The sequence below is a fragment of the Lytechinus variegatus genome, chromosome 1 (genome assembly GCF_018143015.1).
Source record: "Lytechinus variegatus isolate NC3 chromosome 1, Lvar_3.0, whole genome shotgun sequence".
NCBI classification, from domain to species: domain Eukaryota; kingdom Metazoa; phylum Echinodermata; class Echinoidea; order Temnopleuroida; family Toxopneustidae; genus Lytechinus; species Lytechinus variegatus.
In genome coordinates this window covers 46,310,029-46,329,963 of record NC_054740.1, presented here as the reverse complement: position 1 = coordinate 46,329,963, position 19,935 = coordinate 46,310,029, and positions in this window count along the sequence as shown.

The following is a 19,935-nucleotide window of genomic DNA, read 5'->3' as shown; positions in this document are numbered from 1 at the left end:
TTTTCTATTCTTTTCCCTTCTGTCTTCTGTAATTCTTTCTTTTATCTCTCCTCTCTTGTAATTCTCTGCCCCTCCTTGCTTCTCCCCCTTTCTCTTTCCTCTTTTTCCTCTCTCCCCTTTCCTCTTTCTCTTTCTTTTTTCCCTCTCTCCCCTCCTTTTCTCTCTCCTCTCTTGGAATTCTCTGCCCTTCCTCCTCCTTGTTCTTCCCCTTTTTCTTTCCTCTCTCCTCTCTCCCCTCTTCTTCCTGTTTCTTTTTCCCCTCTCCCTGCTTCTTTTTCTGCCTTTTCTCTCCTATCTTTCTTCAGGAATTATTTGTTGTGGGAGTCTTTTTCCTCAGCTCTACTTACTCCCTTCTTTGTGCTCGATTCGATTCAATTATTTCTTTATTTAAATGTTAGTAACCATTGTTAAATGTCATATATTGCATGATTAATTTTTTATTCTTAAAGTTGCCTCTTATTCTCTTTCCAATTTCCACCTCTTGCTTTCCCTTCTCTTTTGTCTTATCCTTTTTTCTTTCCTTTTTCTCATCTTTTTCCTCTCTTTCTTCCTTTTCTTTCATTCCCCCTATTCCTCATTGTAGTAATTATGTTATGGCCTTTGATATTTACTCTTCTTTTTCATCTGTATGAATTTGTATTGTATTTTATATTTATTTATAATATAATGTTTATTTTATATTTTGTTATTTTTCTATTTTTTAAACTTTCACTCATTTCAGTCTTAGACTGCTTGTGATTGTATTTTGCAATTTTTATTTGCAATAAATTCAATATATATACAGTAGTTTCTAAGTGCTTAACATATATACCTTAACGTAATACATGTATACGGATTATGAAGAGCAGAATAAATATATTGCATTACGTTGCATACTATTACATTAAATTACATTATATCAAATTACATTGCAAGACATTATAGTGAGTAATTAAAGAAAACGGATGGGGTGACATGGAATCAGTGAATCAAACTACAGTCCATTGAATAGATATGTTTTGAGTCTGATTTTGAAGGTGTCTACAGAAGGAGAATCATGGATTATCAATTGGAGATCATTCCACAGCTTGGGGGCACACACACAGAAAGCACGGTCACCGTAGCGTGTTTTAGTACGTGGACCTGGTGCTAGCTGTAAGTGAATTGACGTGATGAACGGAGCTGGATGGAAGTGATCTGTGTCTTGATGAGTTCTTTGACGTATGATGGTCCGAGTCCATTGAAATCCTTGTAGTTTAGAAGAAGAATCTTGAACTGAATACGTTGTGGAATAGGAAGCCAGTGAAGTGAACGAAGAGTAGGAGTAATGTGCTCGTGCTTTCTTGTGCATGTGATTAGACGTGCGGCTGTGTTCTGGATGTGCTGGAGTGTAGACAAGTAAGATGCAGGCAAGTTGATCAGCAGACTATTACAGTAGTCAATGTGCAAAGTAACAAATGCATTGACCAGTTTCTCAGTGGAATTTTTGTCAAGGTACTTTCAGAGTTTCCCTATCCTATGGATGCCAAATGAAGCAGCTCTGCAGATCTTCTGGATGTGTTGTTTCATGCAGAGTTTACCATCCACTACAACCCCAAGGTCCTTAGAGCATTCCGATGGTTCGACTACAGCCCCATCAACCTCAAACTTTGGGAGCTCTGATGACCTGCGAATGAGGATGTGACATGGATAAGTTCAGTCTTGGCACCATTGAACTTTAGATGATTTCTAGTAGCCCAGGATTTCACATAAGATATACACTCTTCTACATGTAGTTTTAACATCCCACTTGCAACCTCACTAGAGTTTAAGATGACATACAACTGCGTATCATCAGCGTACATGATGTGCTGAATGTCCTGGTGAGCATTGATGACATCAGTCAGAGGTCCGGTGTACAATATGAAGTTGAGTGGTCCCATGACGGACCCTTGCGGTACTCCACATGGAAGGAGAAATGGGTTCGACTGCACATTGTTGATAGCTACAACCTGCGTTCGATCTTCAAGGTAAGAACTGAGCCACTGCAGGACCATTCCGTCAAACCCGTATCTGCAATGGAAGCGCTGTATCATTGTGGTGTGGTCGATCGTGTCGAATGCTGCAGAGAAGTACAAAAGAATCAGAACAGCCTGATGTCCTTTATCTACATGTATAGCTAACAGCAGATCATTAGTGAAGGGCTGTTTCAGTGGAGTGGCATGGGCGATAAGCGGACTGCATTGCAGGAAATAGACTATTATCGTCCAGATGTGACCTCAGTCGGGCAGCAACAATCCTCTCAAGGACCTTACCGATAAAAGGCAGGTTTGCAATGGGATGGTAATGATTGAAGTCATTGCGATCCAGTAATGCTTTTTTTCAGGAGAGGAAAGACATGCGATTGTTTGAATGCAGCCGGTACTACTCCAGAAGACAAAGAGTGGTTTATAAGTCTGGTTATGAATGGAGCAAGCTCTTCGATGCAGTCCTTCACAAGATACGTTGGGATAGGATACAGTAGACATGATTTTGAAGGGCTTTTGTGAATCTCCTGAAATTCAGAAACCATAACAGGTTCGAAGATGGATAGTCTACAAGACGTTCTTTCTCCATCAATATCGGGTGAATGACAGGAGACCTCTTTAAGACTCGAGATAACATTCTGGATCTTGTAAGAGAAGAGTCCAAAGTCGTTGGCAAGGCCTGTATCTGATTCATGATCAGGAAGAACTTGTGCTGTTGGACAAGAAAACCTCTGCGTGAACTGGAGAAGCTGCTTAGTGTCACACTGCGCTCTCTCATCGGTAAGGTACTGAGATTTTGAATGATGTAAGATAGTGTTGTAGGATTTACACTTCTCCTTGTATATTTGTGTATTGATTTCAAGGCCAGACTTCTTCAATTTACGTTCAGCACGGTGTTTGGCTCTTTTCGCCTTGCAAACTTTATCCGTATATCAGGGAGCTTTTGGCCTGAGAGAGACGAGTTTAGATTGCTTCGGTGCATGCTTGTCAAGGAGTTGTTTCAAGACAGTGTTATACTGAACAGCCATATCTGAAGCATCGTTGGTTGGAGGGAGTTCAAGCAATGCATGTTTAAGGTCATTCCTTAACTTGACAATGTCAATATCACAAAGTTTCCTACAAGTGATCAGCTTCTTTGTTGACACAGGACGTACAGAGTTCAGATTGGTAAGCACAGCTGAATGGTCAGAAGGAAGTCCAGCTAATCTCACGTGCTGTTGCAGATTACTTGCATCTAAGTTATCCAGGAATATCTTAGCATCTCTGTCAGATTCGTCATCGACACGGATGTTAAAATCCCCTACAATCATCAGTTGATGTTGATCAATCACAAGTGATTCTAGTAATGAAAATTCTGTCACAAAACTGTTATATAACAGTTTGTTCCTTCATGATGGGGGTGGTCTGTATATGATACAAGATCTGAAAACGACAGAAGTCGAGATTCGGACCAGGAAATCCATGTGCTCAAAAGAAGAGAAAATCGCGGAGGAATTCCTGGTGAGTTCCAAGGAGGATGTATATGTAGGCGAGCGGCGAGAGGCCAAAATTTCGGACTTTAATCCCCCCGACTGGATCAAAGCAAAAACATGCATAATTTTGAAGGAAATTTTCTGAATTTTTCAGAACTGAGAGTTAAAAGTGTTGCAGAGTGTAGCTTCACCATGGAAACCAGCCTTGAATAGGCCACGCCCATTTTTGTGATAAATGCAAAGCAGCAACTTAATATTTAGATCTGTCAATTAATTATACTAATTTATATATAAATATAGAATTTTCAACGATGAAATCACTACAGATTGAATGATTTGATAATGCCTAGCAACCAAATATATATTTCATACATATTTGATTTCAAAATCGTTGCCTAGCAACATTATTTTCCCTAGCAACCATATTCACTTTTCAATATTCTTTAATGTTTTTACCAGATTAATTCATTTTATAATTTTTGAAAGTTTTTAATTTGTAAAAACTAATGAAAAAGGTAAATTTTGATGAAAAAGTGATAAAAGAGGAAGACTAGGATGTATAATGCATATATGATCATGAAAAATTACATTATTGCCTTGTTTGATTAACCCCTGCATGTGACGGATTTCACTCAATATATATGTTTGTGTGTATTTACGACTATATGCATTATTTAATGGATATTGTAATGTTATAAATCAAATAGATACCCTCCTATGTCATGTTATCTGTTCTAAGCTGAATATTTGAGTATTCACAGATTTTTCTGTTACCTATGGAAACCATTTTATGTTGCCTAGCAACAGTATTTTCCCTAGCAACCATCACTTTTTGGCGATATTTCAAGCCTGTAACCTCCCCAAAATTCCTGTTTTTGGTCCTCAAAATGCATCTTATACTATTCTAAGCATTTATTGTGGTGATGACAATTAATTTCAGCCATCTGGCCAGGCAATCAGCATATTGAGAGAGGGCATGGCTGTATACAGAAAACTTCCTTGGGGGTGGCAAGAAAGTCTCCAAGAAACGAAGCGAGGAAGCAAAGTGACTGAGTTTGGCAAGGGATGCTTTTTCATAGTAAATGGAATGATATCATGCACACTTTTGGTGGATTTAGTGAAAATTTTTAGTTAGATACCCTGTGTCAAGTTATCTGTTCTAATCTAAATAATTCAGTATTCATAGAATTTTCTGTTACCTATGGAAACGATTACGTTGCCTAGCAACAGCATTTTACCTAGCAACCATCACTTTTTGGCGATATTTCAAGCCTGCAACCTCCCAAAATTCCCTTTTTTGGTCCTCAAAATGCATCTTATACTATTCTTAGCATTTATTGTGGTGATGACAATTAATTTCAGCCATCTGGCCAGGCAGTCGCCATATCGAGAGAGGGCATGGGTGTATACAGCGGACTAAAAGTCTCTCATAAAGCGACCGAGTTTGGCAATGGACGCTTATTCATAGTAAATGGAAGGATATAATGCACACTTTTGGTGAATTTTGTGAAATTTTTTTAGTTTAAAAATGTATCTTGTCGCTGGAAATGGGTATTATTAACAATATCATTTAGTTTGTTTTTTGGAACATTTTATTATACATTTTAGGAAAAGTAATATATATCCAAGACCAACCAATAAGTCTCAAAGTGTATCCAAGACCAGCCAATAAGTCTTAGAGTGCCTGCCATGAGAAGGAATTATTTATCTTATGGAAAATATAATTCTTATACTGTAGTGATTGTGAACTCTAAAGCTAATTACTTTATGAGGTTCCTACTAATATGTAAATCACAATGATCTATCAAAGTTTCTTTCTGCAATTCTGGCAACTCTGTACATTGTGAACTAAAAAACTAATTACTTTATGAGGTTCCTACTAAAATATGTAAATCACAATGAACTATCAAAGTTTCTATCTGCAATTCTGGCAATTTTCCTGTGTTGTTGGAAGGTTTTTTTTCTTTTGTTGTTGTTGTTATTTATGCCAATGGATGGGCAATAGGGCAGTTAACACAGTAGTATACTTACAGACCTTCAAACAGGATTGCTGGTTTATCTGCACAACTTGATGAAAAAACCTTTTCAATGATCACCTGCCACGATTTAAACACAGATCAAGAGACCCTCAGTATGTCATATATTAACAAAAATTACAACAAAAATTACTCCAATATGTGCCTGTTGCTCACTAGAACCGATTAGTCTCTGTACATTAGTGGGCATTACATTACTGATTCCAGCAGTTAATTAGTGGGTCAAATATCTGTTTAAGTAGAATTGATTAAGAGTAGGCCCTGTTTTTGTCTGATCAAGATAAATGGCAAAGTCCTAACCATTGAACTTATAAACCTCCGAACCAATCTCTCTCCCTTCCTTGAGAAGCCACCTCCGATCGAGAAAATGTAATTATTGGGGATTTCAACAGTCACAGCACTATCTGGGGTATGGAGAAACCAACGAGATGGAGAACTTGTGGAGAACTGGTCAGATGCCAGATTGCATCACCCAACAAAATATGACAAGGTTGTGCTTGACCCTCTCCCGCACACTCAATATCAACCTATTGGGATGAAGGTGAATGAAGCCATCACTCTACGCACAGTTCCCTTTCACAGATGTTTCACCCTGAAGAAAGCAATCTGGGAGCAGTTAGATATGGACACAGTAACCATCCACAGGATCTTCCAGCACTTCCTACTCATTACGACACGTTTGGAAATCCTCACAGAAGAATATTCCATGAGGATGCTGTTCAAACTATTCTCCGGGCTTGACGAATGATGCAGCTGCTGTACAGTAAATATTTCAGCAGCTTTGAGAATGACCCCTTTGGTGCCGATACACTTGAATGTGGGGGAAATTGACAACTGCCATTATGGATAATAAAAAAAAAGACAGTGATTTAATAAATCAATGGACATGACTCACAACAGCAGAAAAGCCGAGGGAAACTATTCGGATCCTTGAAAAACGATTCAAACTATACCACTAGTGACCACCGACCAAGTGGCCCACTATCTTCTTGTGTACAGCCAAGGTAACCCTATTTATTGCCCATGAAGGGCCAACCATTTAAATACACAAGACAATTCAGCCTGAACGTCTTGTCTGCTTGTGCTAGGCTATCAAAGGGAATAATTAAAAGCAACAAGGAACCTGGATTAGATGATGTCCTCTGTGAGCAGATCACCCTTCTTGGACCAATGGCTGCTGACATGTTAAACTACTGTTTGCATGAAGAAAAAAAACAATGGCAAGAGGAATTTAGGGTAGTTGCCAATGTCGAGCTAGGCAAAGACCCAGTCAGAGTTACAGAAAAATCTCTCTACTCTGTCACACATTACAAGCCCTTTGAGAAGCTCTTGCTTAACTGCATTGTTCCCTCTGTGACTGAGTTCTTCATTCCAGTAGGCAAGATTCAGGCCAGGAAAGTCCTTTACCTATCAAGTACTGAATCTGACTCGGTACATCAGATGGTTTGAGGAAGGTCTGAAAACTAGAGCAGCCTTTGATAACTGATGAAACAGTTAATCATGGGGTAGGCCTACTTACGAGGAAAGTCATTGTGATGACAAAGGAAGTCAAGTTGACAAGGCTAATTAAAAAAATGCTGAAAGCGGTTGTGAATCTCAGTGGTTCGAGCAGCAAATGGTGGAGGCAGAAAAATGGGCTCCCACAAAGAAGTGTCCTTGCCCAACTCCTCTTTAACATATACACAGACGACCAAGTAATCCGTCTGTCTGCTACCATAAAGAGTAGATGATCTTTACCTATTGTGTTGCACTGTCCCCCAGATATAGTGGTATCAGCACAGGTGGAAAAAAGAGCAGAAAAGATGTCCTTCTTCCACTCTTTAACTATGAACCTGACAAAAAGAGACAAGAATCAAGACAATTTCCTTCACTTGACCGAATCCCTTGATAGCTATGCACACAGTCAAAGGATCGCCCTATGGACAAACCATCTCCAGTCTGTGACGCAAAAGCTTTCCATGTGACCTAGCGAATCACGCCCCAGGTTCAAATGACGATTGGCCATCCTGGCTATGTCTTACATGTAATCACCTATGGTCTGGAACAAAAAGGTGCAAAGTCCTTAATATGCAGTTCGGGGCTACAGCAGGGATGCAGACACTATCTACGACTGAGGAGAGGATCAGACAGTGCATCACCTTTTGGTCTGTCCCCCCCCCCTCCTACCAGAGCCATGGGCTGCCAAAGATCTGGAATCACTCAACCCAAAAGCCAGATCTTGCTTGAACCCTCTACTACAAAGGACTTGTGTAGTTACCCGAGAAGATGGGCACAGAGCAAATATTGCCCTTTAAAGGTCAAGTCCACCTCAGAAAAATGTTGATTTGAATAATTAGAGAAAAATCAGACAAGCACAATGCTGAAAATTTCATCAAAATCGGATGTAAAATAAGAAAGTTATGAAATTTCAAAATTTTGACTATTTTCAGCAAAATAGTTATATGAACGAGCCAGTTACATCTAAATGAGAGAGTCGATGATGTCACTCACTCAGGGAGCTTGTCAAAAGTCCATGCACCGTTCTTGATCGTTCTTCCCGCATCCGGGTTTTCGCTTCGGCTTTCCCGCCCAACGTTCCCTTCTCTTCAAAGGAACGGCCGCCATCAAAGGCCCTTTGATGCCACCGTTCTTTTGTTCGTCTTTCCTGCAAGTCTTAATTTCTGTCGAAAGGCCGAAAAATCTATTCTAAATAGCTCCCTCTACGACCAAAACAAATGGGTGCCTTCATCATGTTCATATTGACTGTCGGATCGAGAGTTCGTGTCACTGTTCTGAACTGTGGTTCGCATCTATAATGGAAGTTCGGGTGCATTCATAAAACCATGGTAGCTTAATCAAAAATCACACACATGTCATAAATCGTTACTGATCTTACGAATTTGCTGCAATAACCATGAAAACCTCTTTTTTGCAATTGGAAGAGAGTCAATTCATGATGTTTTAGGTGGGAAAATAAGATTCCACATATTTTCGTTTCGTAGGCCCAAGCCATTCGTAGAATTTACGTCGACTTAGAATATTAATTATTACTTGCATCTCAAACAAGTGTCGAGAGCCCCCCCCCTCCAAAAAAAAAACAGAAGGAAATAGAATGATAAAATAAATATGACCGGAACAGCTTGACACTATTAGGCATAGATAGATAAAAGATTTACAAAGATTTATTAGAAACTGTTTTAAATAGTTTCTTAAAATTTTTGACGGACAACAATTTCCCCAGGATAACATATTGTCTCTTAATTGTCTCAGAGTTGTGTTCTCGCAGAATTCGTGATCAGGTGGGGGGGGGGGTTAAAAACATTTTTCCCAAAATTCTTGACTTGCGTCTTCGGAATGAGAGTACGCATGCGCGTGGACTGGATATTTACGAAATTGTGGTCGTCTATTTGAATATTGTATGCCATGAATGAATCAGCATCCTCAAATTTCCGGTACCTTTCTACCCCCCCCCCCCCCATTATGAGAGGCACAATTAAAATTTGTAATGCAAAATGTAGCCAAAACAGATCAGAGTGCCCCCCCCCCTTGAAAGCGAACCTAATTTTTTCCCCTGTCATGGATCCGCCCCCGACCTATAGACATTATGTTGTATAGACCCAATTCTTGGTTGGATTTACATTTACATAGCCCCCCCCCTATTGGCGGAGCAAAAAAGGGAAAGAAAGAAAAAGAGAGGAGAAAAAGAAGGGGAAAACATAAGAGGAGGAAGGCGAGTGAATAAGATGAGGCGAAGACTTAGAAAATAACTTTAATAATCATTACGCTACTGGGACAACCAATTCAAAGAAATAAACAAATATCAACCTTGGGCGGCCGATCGGGGAAAATATGGGTGAAAAAAGAAATCACCCTCCCTATTGGCGGAGGCTGGATCCACCCCTGATTTAAATTTACATTTTATTCACACTATCGATCCCCTCTCGGGCATGAGTGTACAACATAAAAACATATAACAGACTAAAGTATAACTTCATTTAATTGGTTTAACGTATTAATAAACGTAATGATTTACTTCAATAACTCCATACATCTACTTGATTTGCTAGTTCAGCCCTCTGGACTGCCATACCCGAAAAGAACTCCCAAGGATTTAAAAAGCGCGAGCGCGCCCTCTCCCGTTCAGGCTTACTACCCATGATCACCGCGCAATTAGCGTCCATCTTCCTCTTTTGCTTTCGGCAAGCCACCTGTCAAGACGTGCTCAGATAAGTCTCCTAAGAGCTCAAATCTTTTTTGAGCTTTGGTATATTTTTTGTGCTTATCTGTTGTGCATTCTCCCTTTTAAATTCAATCTTTCCGTTTGTGTGGAAGATTGTGTTTAGAATTTACGCCTGGCGCGACTTTTTAGCGTGTTTTTGGTGACACTTAAATTGTTTTTCTAACGTTTGAGTTCTCGTCGCGCCGCTTCGCTAGCGCGTTCGCGAGGCACCGGGCTTGGCCTGCCTACGTGGCAGCAAGCCTTCACCACCTGCCATGGTTATTGTTCTTCACGTTCAAAGTGTGGTGGCTTTTGGTGCCGTTTTTGAATTAAATTCTAGACAGCCTTTACACTTGGTTGTCGAGGGTGTTATTGTTATTTCTTTTTGCAGGTTGGGATCTCCAACTCTGTTCCTTCCTTGCCTTCTGGAATTGATTTATTAAGATTTTCGATTGATTATTGATTGATTAATTCTTCAATTCTCTTTCCTTTCTGTTCTGAATAAATTTCTTGATTGATATTTTATTCACAGGCGGATCTTAAAGCTCAATTCCTTTTTCCTTCTGTTCTGAATAAATTTCTTGATTGATATTTTATTCACAGGCGGATCTTAAAGCTCAATTCCTTTTCCTTCTGTTCTGAATAAATTTCCTGATTGATATTTTATTCACAGGCGGATCTTAAAGCTCAATTCCTTTTCCTTTCTGTTCTGAATAAAATTCTTGATTAATATTTTATTCACAGACGCTTCGGGGATTGTTTAATTCGGTTTACGCAATTATACCTTGATTGATTGGTTATTCAATCCCCCCCCAAAAAAAAAACAGGTGGGGTCTCCTTCCTGTTAGAATTTTTTTTGACCTTTCCCGGAATTGTTTTCTTCGTTCAATTCCCTCTTCCCTCCTAGTCTTATATATCTTTTACTTCGACAGGCGGGCTCTACGATTTCTTTTTGAGGATTTACTGTGTCGTTCTTCCTCTTGGAATCGTTACTAGAGACGTTCCTCCTTCCTCCTGTTCTGAATTTCTTTACCTTTCCACAGGAGGTTACATTTTTCCTCTTGGAAATTATCGTAAAATTTCTCTTATCTGGAATTGTTTGTCTCTCAATCCCCTTTCTTCCTGCTCTGAAATTCTTGTTTTTGTGTTTCTTCGCAGGTGGAAACTTCGTTCTCTTCTGAACTTGCATTCATTTTCGAATTTTTCCTTCGGGCACAAAAAAAAAAAAAAGAATATAGTAGGGGAACCTTGTAGGAGTTTCTTTTTTCAAAGTCTCCGACCTCCTTTCTATTTTCTTACAGGCAGATACCTAAACTATTCTTAGGTTCTTCTTCCTCCCTACCCCTCCCCTCTTGATTTGTTCTGTTTGCTCGAACAAATTCCTTATAGGAGGAGGGAAAGACCACTCCGGTCTCCACTTTTAATCTAAGCGAGATCTTTGTAAAAAAAAAAAAAATTCTTGTTTTTCTTTTTTCAGGGTAGAGAGAGGTACCGATGAATGGGACTAACACAGCCCCAGAGGACCTGGTGCCCCCCACGGGGACCGTCCCGATTGCAAGTTTACAGAAGTCGGCCGCCTCCAGGCGAGTAGGAGGGACGCCGCGGTGAGCGCCCGGCGGCGGTGAGTATGAGGGTGCGTCGATCAGCATTCCGAATTTGCGGTCGGATGCTAAGAGAAGGAAGGCCGAGACTGTGGTGCCACGGTCTCGGACAAAGAAAAAAGTGGTAGCCAAGGCTTCCAAGCCTAAACTAGGTCCTGCCGCCGCAGCACCCATAGGGCTATGCGACCCACCGGCTACCGGGTCACCAGAAGTCCGGAGGGAGAGTGCGGTTCTCTCCCCCGGCACAGGTCAGGATCTCTGCCGTATAAGTCGTCCTCCGTTGACAGCATCGGGAGAGATCGCCCAGCCCCTGACTGCGAGAGGCGTCACACATCAGACTGTGACCACAATCTGACTCCGTCAGATTCGGGTGAAGTTTCGTTGTTGGCGGCCGCCCTGCCAGGGGCGGCAAATCGTAAGAGATCACCCGTGCCTCTTGTGCCTTCTTCTGCTCCGGCCACGCCGGCGGAGCCCGCAAAATAATAAGAAGAAGAAGAAGTCGAAGGAGAGGTCGGCCAGCCCTGTTGCCATGGGCATTCCTCCTTCAGACCCTTGTATCGGTGGTCAGATGTTACAGTCATACATGTTATGCTGCTATATTCTGCTACCGCGAGAGGCGTCACACATCAGGCTGTGACCACAATCTGACCCCGTCAGATTCGGGTGAAGTTTCGTTGTCGGCGGCCGCCCTGCCAGGGGCGGCAAATCGTAAGAAATCACCCGTGCCTCTCATGCCTTCTTCTGCCCCGGCCACGCCGGCGGAGCCCGCAGAAAGAGAAGAAGAAGAAGAGGTCGAAGGAGAGGTTGGCCAGCCCTGCTGCCATGGGCGTTCCTCCTTCAGACCCTTGTGTCGGTGATCAGATGTTACAGCTATTCATGCTGCTACATTCTGCTACCGCGAGAGGCGTCACACATCAGACTGTGACCACAATCTGACCCCGTCAGATTCGGGTGAAGTTTCTTTGTTGGCGGCCGCCCTGCCAGGGGCGGCAAATCGTAAGAAATCACCCGTGCCTCTTGTGCCTTCTTCTGCCCCGGCCACGCCGGCGGAGGCCGCGAAGAAGAAGAGGTCGAAGGTGAGGTCGGCCAGCCCTGTTGCCATGGGCGTCCCTCCTTCAGACCCTTGTGTCGGTGGTCAGATGTCATAGCTATTCATGCTGCTACATTCTGCTTTCGAGCAGTGCGGGTTCACCCCACCCTCGACGTCTACTCACCCCGCTGATGCCCCTGAGCATCAAGCGAGACAAGTGGGCAATAACCACCAGACACCCGGGAAATCCTCGAGCGATTCTGTTAAATCGCCAGCCAGTGCACCGACTAACCGGGTGCCTCAAGATCGCGTGTGCTTTCCAGCATTTTCGTCGATCTCAGAGCACGTGTCCCAGCCGACACGCGGGGCCACCCCGGCGCTTACTGGACAACCCCCCGGTTCAGTCCATAGAGCGAGACTCCCTTTACGAGGAGTCTCTCGAAGGCGGACAGTGCGAGGACAACCCCTATCCCGCGGTCGACTTTTCAGTAAGCACTCAGGCGCTGCTTGACAAGTATCTACCTCACATCTACCCTCCGAGCGGGGGTATTGATGAAGCAAGGGAGTCCATATTTTCTCGCCCCGCCTCTTCAGGCGCTCCGAGCTCAATCGGCCGAATTGGGGGTCTCGGAGAGTGACGGGGTCGCTCTAGACGAGGCGGCTCCTACGACGAGGAAGCCGCCAGCTCCGAGGGTGTAAACCCACCCCCGCTCTGCTGCTGCCCGGAAGCGCCAGGCTCCGGCGCCGCCGTCTCGAAATTTTCAAGCCTCTCGAGGCTAGCGAGAAGGCAGAGGCAGGGGGGCGATTATTATGCAGGTACTCCCGAATTCGCCCTCTACGTCAAGCTCACATACGGCGACGACTCCTTCAGCGGTAACTCTCCATTCTTCCCCCTAAGTCTCTTACATACCGCATGCCGCACTTCTCTCGTGAGAATGTTTGGCTGCTTTGAGAGGGCAACCTATCACGTCCGCCCAGGCGACGGGACCGTCGCTTTTCTGGCCTGAACCTCACTTTCTATTCGAAAGTAAGGGTGCCCTGTCTTACTTAGCTCCTACCCTTGCAACGCCAGAGTCAGGGCTAGTACAGACACCCGTTCTCCAGCGATCGCCGCTGAAGAGAGGGCGACTCTGATATGAGCACCATCACCGCTCAGCGGTATGTCTCACTATCTCATAGCTCTCCGAGCTTATGAGTATGTATTTCGGATCTGAATGTCACGGCGATTAAAAGTTCTCCTGTGCTTAATAATCGCTATGCCTTCACCACCCGGTGCATTATGGTTATGATAACCTATTTGTCTCGTATTCGGGCGGCTCGTACGAACCCTGCCCGAGCTGCCATCACCGGTCGTCCCCCCGGACACTGCCGGCAGCACCCGCACCGAATTCGTGGAAGGAATCAGCTTTTTATCCCTCCTGTTGACATTCACAGCTGTTCCCCGAGTCTTTCCCGGTTGGGTAAACATCATCTCGGAGGAAAGTAACCGCCGTACATCTCATGAGATTGTTGGCTATGTACGTGCGTTCAAACTTGTTTAAAGCCCCAGGATTCTCTGTCGGCATTCTATGCCTACTTTCTGGGCACACCCACCGTACCGGGTCGGCGAGTTCACACCAAACTGTACACCGCCAGACCATCGTTCGAGCTCTAACTGTCTATCTTATAGACTGCCCTCTATGTGGGTCAATCTTGCGGGCGTCTCCGCCGTTCCCTCCTTGTGCGGAGTGGTCTACGGTGGATGTCTTTACCGTGCCCGTTTGTCGAATCGGCTTCTTTCTTAGAAATTTTTTCACGGCACACTCGAGTCGCCCCGCATGCTGCTTTCATCCTCCTTCCATGCAATGCATGTGGCCAGGGTCACCGCATGACCGAGGATGATGTAACCGTGGATGGATGTATGCTTATGCCTTCCTAACCACGATCACTACGACCCGCCTTCTCTCGGGCCGACTGTGGATGAGTCTCTCCATGTAAGTGATTTACTTCACTGGAGTTCTTTTAGAAATTTAGATTCTCATCCCCCGCTGCTTAGGGCGTCATTTTTGCTGCCCCCCGCAGCTTTTTGGAGCTCCTTATCTTACCGATATCGGACTGTTCCACGCTGCCACAACCGGCGCCGGCGGTGCTTGCTCTTACGATCACCTGAGAAACAGGCCTTGTGACTTTTTTCATAAACAACTGGTTCTCACCGCAGACTGATGGAAATTTTGTGATTACTTCCTCAAGTCTCCTTCGCTTGTTTCTTCAAGCGAGGACTTCGACACTCTTAGCCAGTTTCCGTCCCTAACTTTGATAGGACAGGGCCGTTGCTACCTCATTCGATTCCGTTGGGAATGTAACGGTTGAGGTATCATATCTGGCGATGTCTGTTCGTTTAGAGCATCTCTTGATGGTCGTTTACACGTAATATCGTGACAGATTTTTTTCGCCAGCTCCCTCTGGCGTACGCTTGCTGCTGCTAGGGATTCCCCCGCCCAGCGGACAGCCATCGCAGCCTAGCCTCACGGGCTCTCTCGGCGATGGTGGCTTGAGCCAAGCCACCTCTTCCACCCGGGCACTGCACCCTCAGATGGGTGCTTCAATCAGTATGGGAGAAAGGGGTTCCTGAGTTCTCTCTCGATCACTCGGTCTAACACACTTGTCGTGATGTGTACCGTGCTGTTTCCCTGACACGCCCGGTTGAGCTGTTTTGACCAGACTGCTCTATTCTACATAGGCAACATGTCCGCGGCATTCCTTATTAACAGGATGGCACTCAGTCGCTTTCTCGACCCTTGTCTGCCTTACGAGTGGTTTTCTTCCTAAATCCCTACTCTCTGTCGTTCCTGGTCCCCTTCGGACCGCTAGTAACTTTTTACCACAGCTCTCTATCAGAATTCTGCAGATTTTCTGCCCTCACGCATTTGAGACAGATATCGAATTCTGGGCGCTTTCTCCCACGCGGAGGCTTCCACTACAGAAATTTCCAAGCTTGCGGGAAGCGTGCGACTAGCTTGCGCAAGCTTGCGGCATGCTAGTAACTAGCATGCGGCTAGCTTAATAAGCGTGTGATATGCGTGCAGAGTAATAGTTAAGCGATCTTTTAGCGAGCAGGGACTGTTCGCTAGCATGCACTCGCTTATTAAGCGAGCGCCCTGCTAGTCGCATGCTAGTTACTAGCAAGCGGCACGCTTAAATTTCTGTAGGGGTTCTGAGATATCTCGCCTTCTCAGATTGGTCGATTGATCACTTACTGAGCCTTAAAAGCTTCAGTTTTCCGATCACGACTCTTGTTGAAATTTTCAACAAATTCCGAATCTTATGCTCTAGTCAGCAGGTGATGTTGTTCTCCTGACACTAGGCCGAGGGCCCATGATACTGAGTATTCCTGAGTATACAGGGCATTCCTCTTGAGGACATTTTGAGGGCCGCCTTTTGGCGCTCAACTAACTCCTTCACTTCATTCTACTTGAAGGACATCCCGTCCAGCGAGGCGAGATTTGCTGCTTCGGCGCTTAAAGCAGCTGCGGCTTTTTCCCCCTCTCCCTAAATTTCGTTGTTTTTGTTTTTTAAATTTTCTTAGGCTTACAATTGAAAACATGCCTCCCTACGGTTTGAGTCCGTGTTGGTCTAGCAAATCAAGTAGATGTATGGAGTTATTGAAGTAAATCATGAAAATACTTACCTGATTTTCTTATTTACGAGATAACTCATACATCTACTTGATACCCTCCCACCGACCCTCCGCCTTGCGTAGCAACATGTTTCAACGTATGGGCTTGCGAAAGTTGAGGAAGATGGACGCTAATTGCGCGGTGATCATGGGTAGTAAGCCTGAACGGGAGAGGGCGCGCTCGCGCTTTTTAAATCCTTGGGAGTTCTTTTCAGGTATGGCAGTCCAGAGGGCTGAACTAGCAAATCAAGTAGATGTATGAGTTATCTCGTAAATAAGAAAATCAGGTAAGTATTTTCATGTTCGGAATTAAAGATAAATACCAATTGTGGTAACGATCAGAAAATTAGTTCGATCAGAATCCAATGAATTTTACCAACGAAGTGTTTGTATAAATGAAAAATATTTGCCAAATAGCCCTGTGAAAGAAAATCGTAAGTGCTGAGAAATGAGCGATATAAGCACAGAATTCCATCAAATGTCAGGTATTTTTGAGGCAATATTATAACACATTGTACCACGTATGCTTTTATGTTTTAGCGATCATCAGAATTATCGATATTGAGCGGCGATTTCATTATTCTACAAAGATAAGTGCAGGCGCGGATCCAGGAGGGGCCGAGCCGGCCCCCCTATTTTTTGACAACCTGCAGAAAAAAGTGTTTCTTGATAGAAACTACGAAAAAGCAGGAAGAAAAGTAAGAAAGAGCTATTATACCCATGATGTGTAATTTACAGCCTCGTAACGGCCGGCCCGACCCCGAAAGGAAACAAGAAAAAGATGAGGGGAAGAATTGGAAAACAGACTTTATATCAAAAAATTTCGCTCGCGCATCGCGCTCGCATTACCTGTGTAATGAATCCCATTCTAGAGGATTAAATGGCACTTTATATATCCAGTTCTGAAATCAATTTGCACACAATATTTTAGCTCACGCATCATGCTTTCATTTTTTTTTGTTTGATTCACACAAATTGTTATATCAAAATTTTCAGCTCGCGCTGCGCGCTCGCATTGTTTTATTTGTGAGATACCTATCCTCTTTGGAAATTCTTTCCAAAATTTGTCGAAATGCTCCTGTATCGTCAGTATATCAAAAATTAAGCTCGTGCTTCGCGCTTGCATTTAATTGTTTGAGACATGCAAACAAGGTTGTTCTTTAATTTTGAATAAAAACGCGCTTAGACCGTCCAGTTTTCAGGTCGGAATATCACTCTCATTATTTAATTGGTGATACTTGTATCCTCTTCACTAATCACTAAAAACAGTCCTAATTGAGTCCCTAAATTTTCACGTTTCGGCTCGCGCTTCGCGCTCGCATTGTTTAGTTGGATACTTATCTTTGTTCATAATTATAAAAACTGCTCAGAATCTTCAGTTCTAAGGACATAAAATATCAAAGAATTTTTTGCACGCGCTTAGCGCTTGCATTATATATTATGATCACATGAGATACCTTATCTTGTTTATAACAATAAAAACTAACATTTACTTAAAACTTCAGTCTTCAGTTAGGACTACCCCCTGAAAAACCAACAAAAAATAGAATTATGGTGGCCAATCGAGAAAAATGTTGCTGAAAATATTTTTCGGCCCCCCTATTGCTATAGCTGGATCCGCCCCTGAAGTGTACATTAATGTACTAGATATAGATTTATGATAAATATTTTGTATGGAAATCGTCATGTAATCATATTTAAAATTGCTCCTGATATCTTGTGCTGTACATGGTCTATAACCTCCCATAGTTATCGATATCGTCATCACCGCTGTTACTATCGCAATCATCTTCATTTCTCTATCATAAGTATTATCTTCGTTAACATTTCTATTATTTCATTATAATTTTATCTTCATGAATCGATGGGGTGGGAGAAGGAGGAGAAGACTGAGAATTACCAAGGATCGAGAAGCAGACGTATATGTAGAATGGGGGAGCAGTAAACAGGGATGAGAATAGTAATGAGGGATGAGGAAGGATACGGAGAGGAAAAACAAAGATAGAGAAAAAAAAAGGAGATGCAAGAAGAAAAAGAAGAAGAACGAAGGAAAAGCAGTAGGAGACGTATAAGAAGGGCAGGTGGGCAGAAGAACAAGAAGAGAGGATACGTAGAAAGAGGGGAGGAGGGAAAAGAAAGAAGCAGCAGAAAAGAATGAGGTGGAGAAAAAAAGAATAATGAAAGACGACTAAGGATATGAAGAAGAAAAAAATAAAGAAAAGGAGGAGTAAGAAGAGTAGATGAAGAAGGGGGCGAAGGATGAGAACAAGAAGAATAATATGGTGGAAAAGAAGAATAACGACGGAGAAACAGAAGAAATGGAAGAGAGGGGGGGTAGTTTGTTCTAAAGTAAAATCAATTTGAGTAGAATTAAATTAATGTTTTTATCTATATTGCAGTGATTACATCATTACAATACTAGGATGCCATTATGTTCAATAATTTAAGCTTCAAAATTCTGTACTTCACGGGTGAAGATATGGGGCCGTAAGCTGCAGGGAGATATGTAGAGTGATATATTAGCATTAGATCATTACTATAAAATAGATGGAACGTGATTATTTATTTATAACTAATATTAGTTAGTACACTTACTGGCCTAAAAGCCAAAGCAAATAGGGCCATGATATAAGCTTCTCCATCAAGAGAATTGAACATTATTGACCTTTCAGGATTGCTTGGCATTGATACTCATCGAACTGTTCTTAGTCATTGACCAGGCCTATGATCATGAAAGAGCAAGATCACTCACCCGTATAGTAGAGAATCATTGACAATAGCATGCTCAGCGGGTTCGCCACAGAAAACAATGGGAGAGCTAATTCCCCATATCCGCTGTCGTGATTATTGTAATTTCAATAGATAAACCTACTTCAAAAGACCGTTGGCCCGCCCGATGGGGAATCTTTTGTAATAATGTAGTGTATTAAAGTACGTGTATGCAGTAACTACCATCCCGACTTCTGTTGTGCTATTTAAAAGATTTCTTTCACCATCATCGAGGAGCGATTAGCGTGTAAAATCGCATAAATTGCTCACATAACGGATCTTATGTTCATGATTACCAACATCACCCTAATCATTACCATTATCTTTCATATTTTTTAATGATATAAACTATGAAATTGATACTGGAGAACGATTGGAAATAGATAATGAATGAATGATGATGATAACAGTGATGATGATGGTGATAATTAGAACTTGAAGTGATATTAATGGACATGATAATACGAATAACATGAATAATAATATCAGTGATAATGTAAACATTAACAAGCGAAGATGATTGGTATATTTGCGGCAATGAACCATGTATAACTTGAGACGCGTTTTTCCTTTATCATGTTTGTTATAAAAGGGTTTTCATATCATGATCCTGAAAGACATAGATTATATTTAGATTAAAAAGAAAGAGAATGGATAGCAATCTAATTATGGAAAAGATTTTGCGGGATGTCAAGTCCGATGCAGTATAAAAATTGATTGCATATCGAGGTCGATGCGATTTTTATATCAACGATATCATCCCCAGAGTCTATAAAGTTATGAGTTTATGTGCATTTTTAGCAAAATTGACATTTGTAATACAAGATTATTCTAGATGTTGTTTGAAGGTTTGCATGGTGGCATGTATAATTGCTGATATGGTTTACGGTACACCATGTGGAGTGTTATAGAAGCAGTGGATAGAAGAAGAGAGGAAGTGGATAGGCGAGAAAGTGGAGATTTTGAGAATAGAGTATTTCTTGAGAATAGTCCTGAAAAGGACTGTAAACCAGAAGGAATGTTGAGTGAGAACAGCTTGAGTAGTAGAGCTGATGAGGAGATGCTGGCTTGCGTCGGCGAGTAGAGATGATGAGTAGTAGAGAGACTCGATGTTTCGGACAGGTTGACTGTCCTGAAGACGGACAGTCAACCTGTCCGAAACGTCGAGTCTCTCTACTACTCATCATCT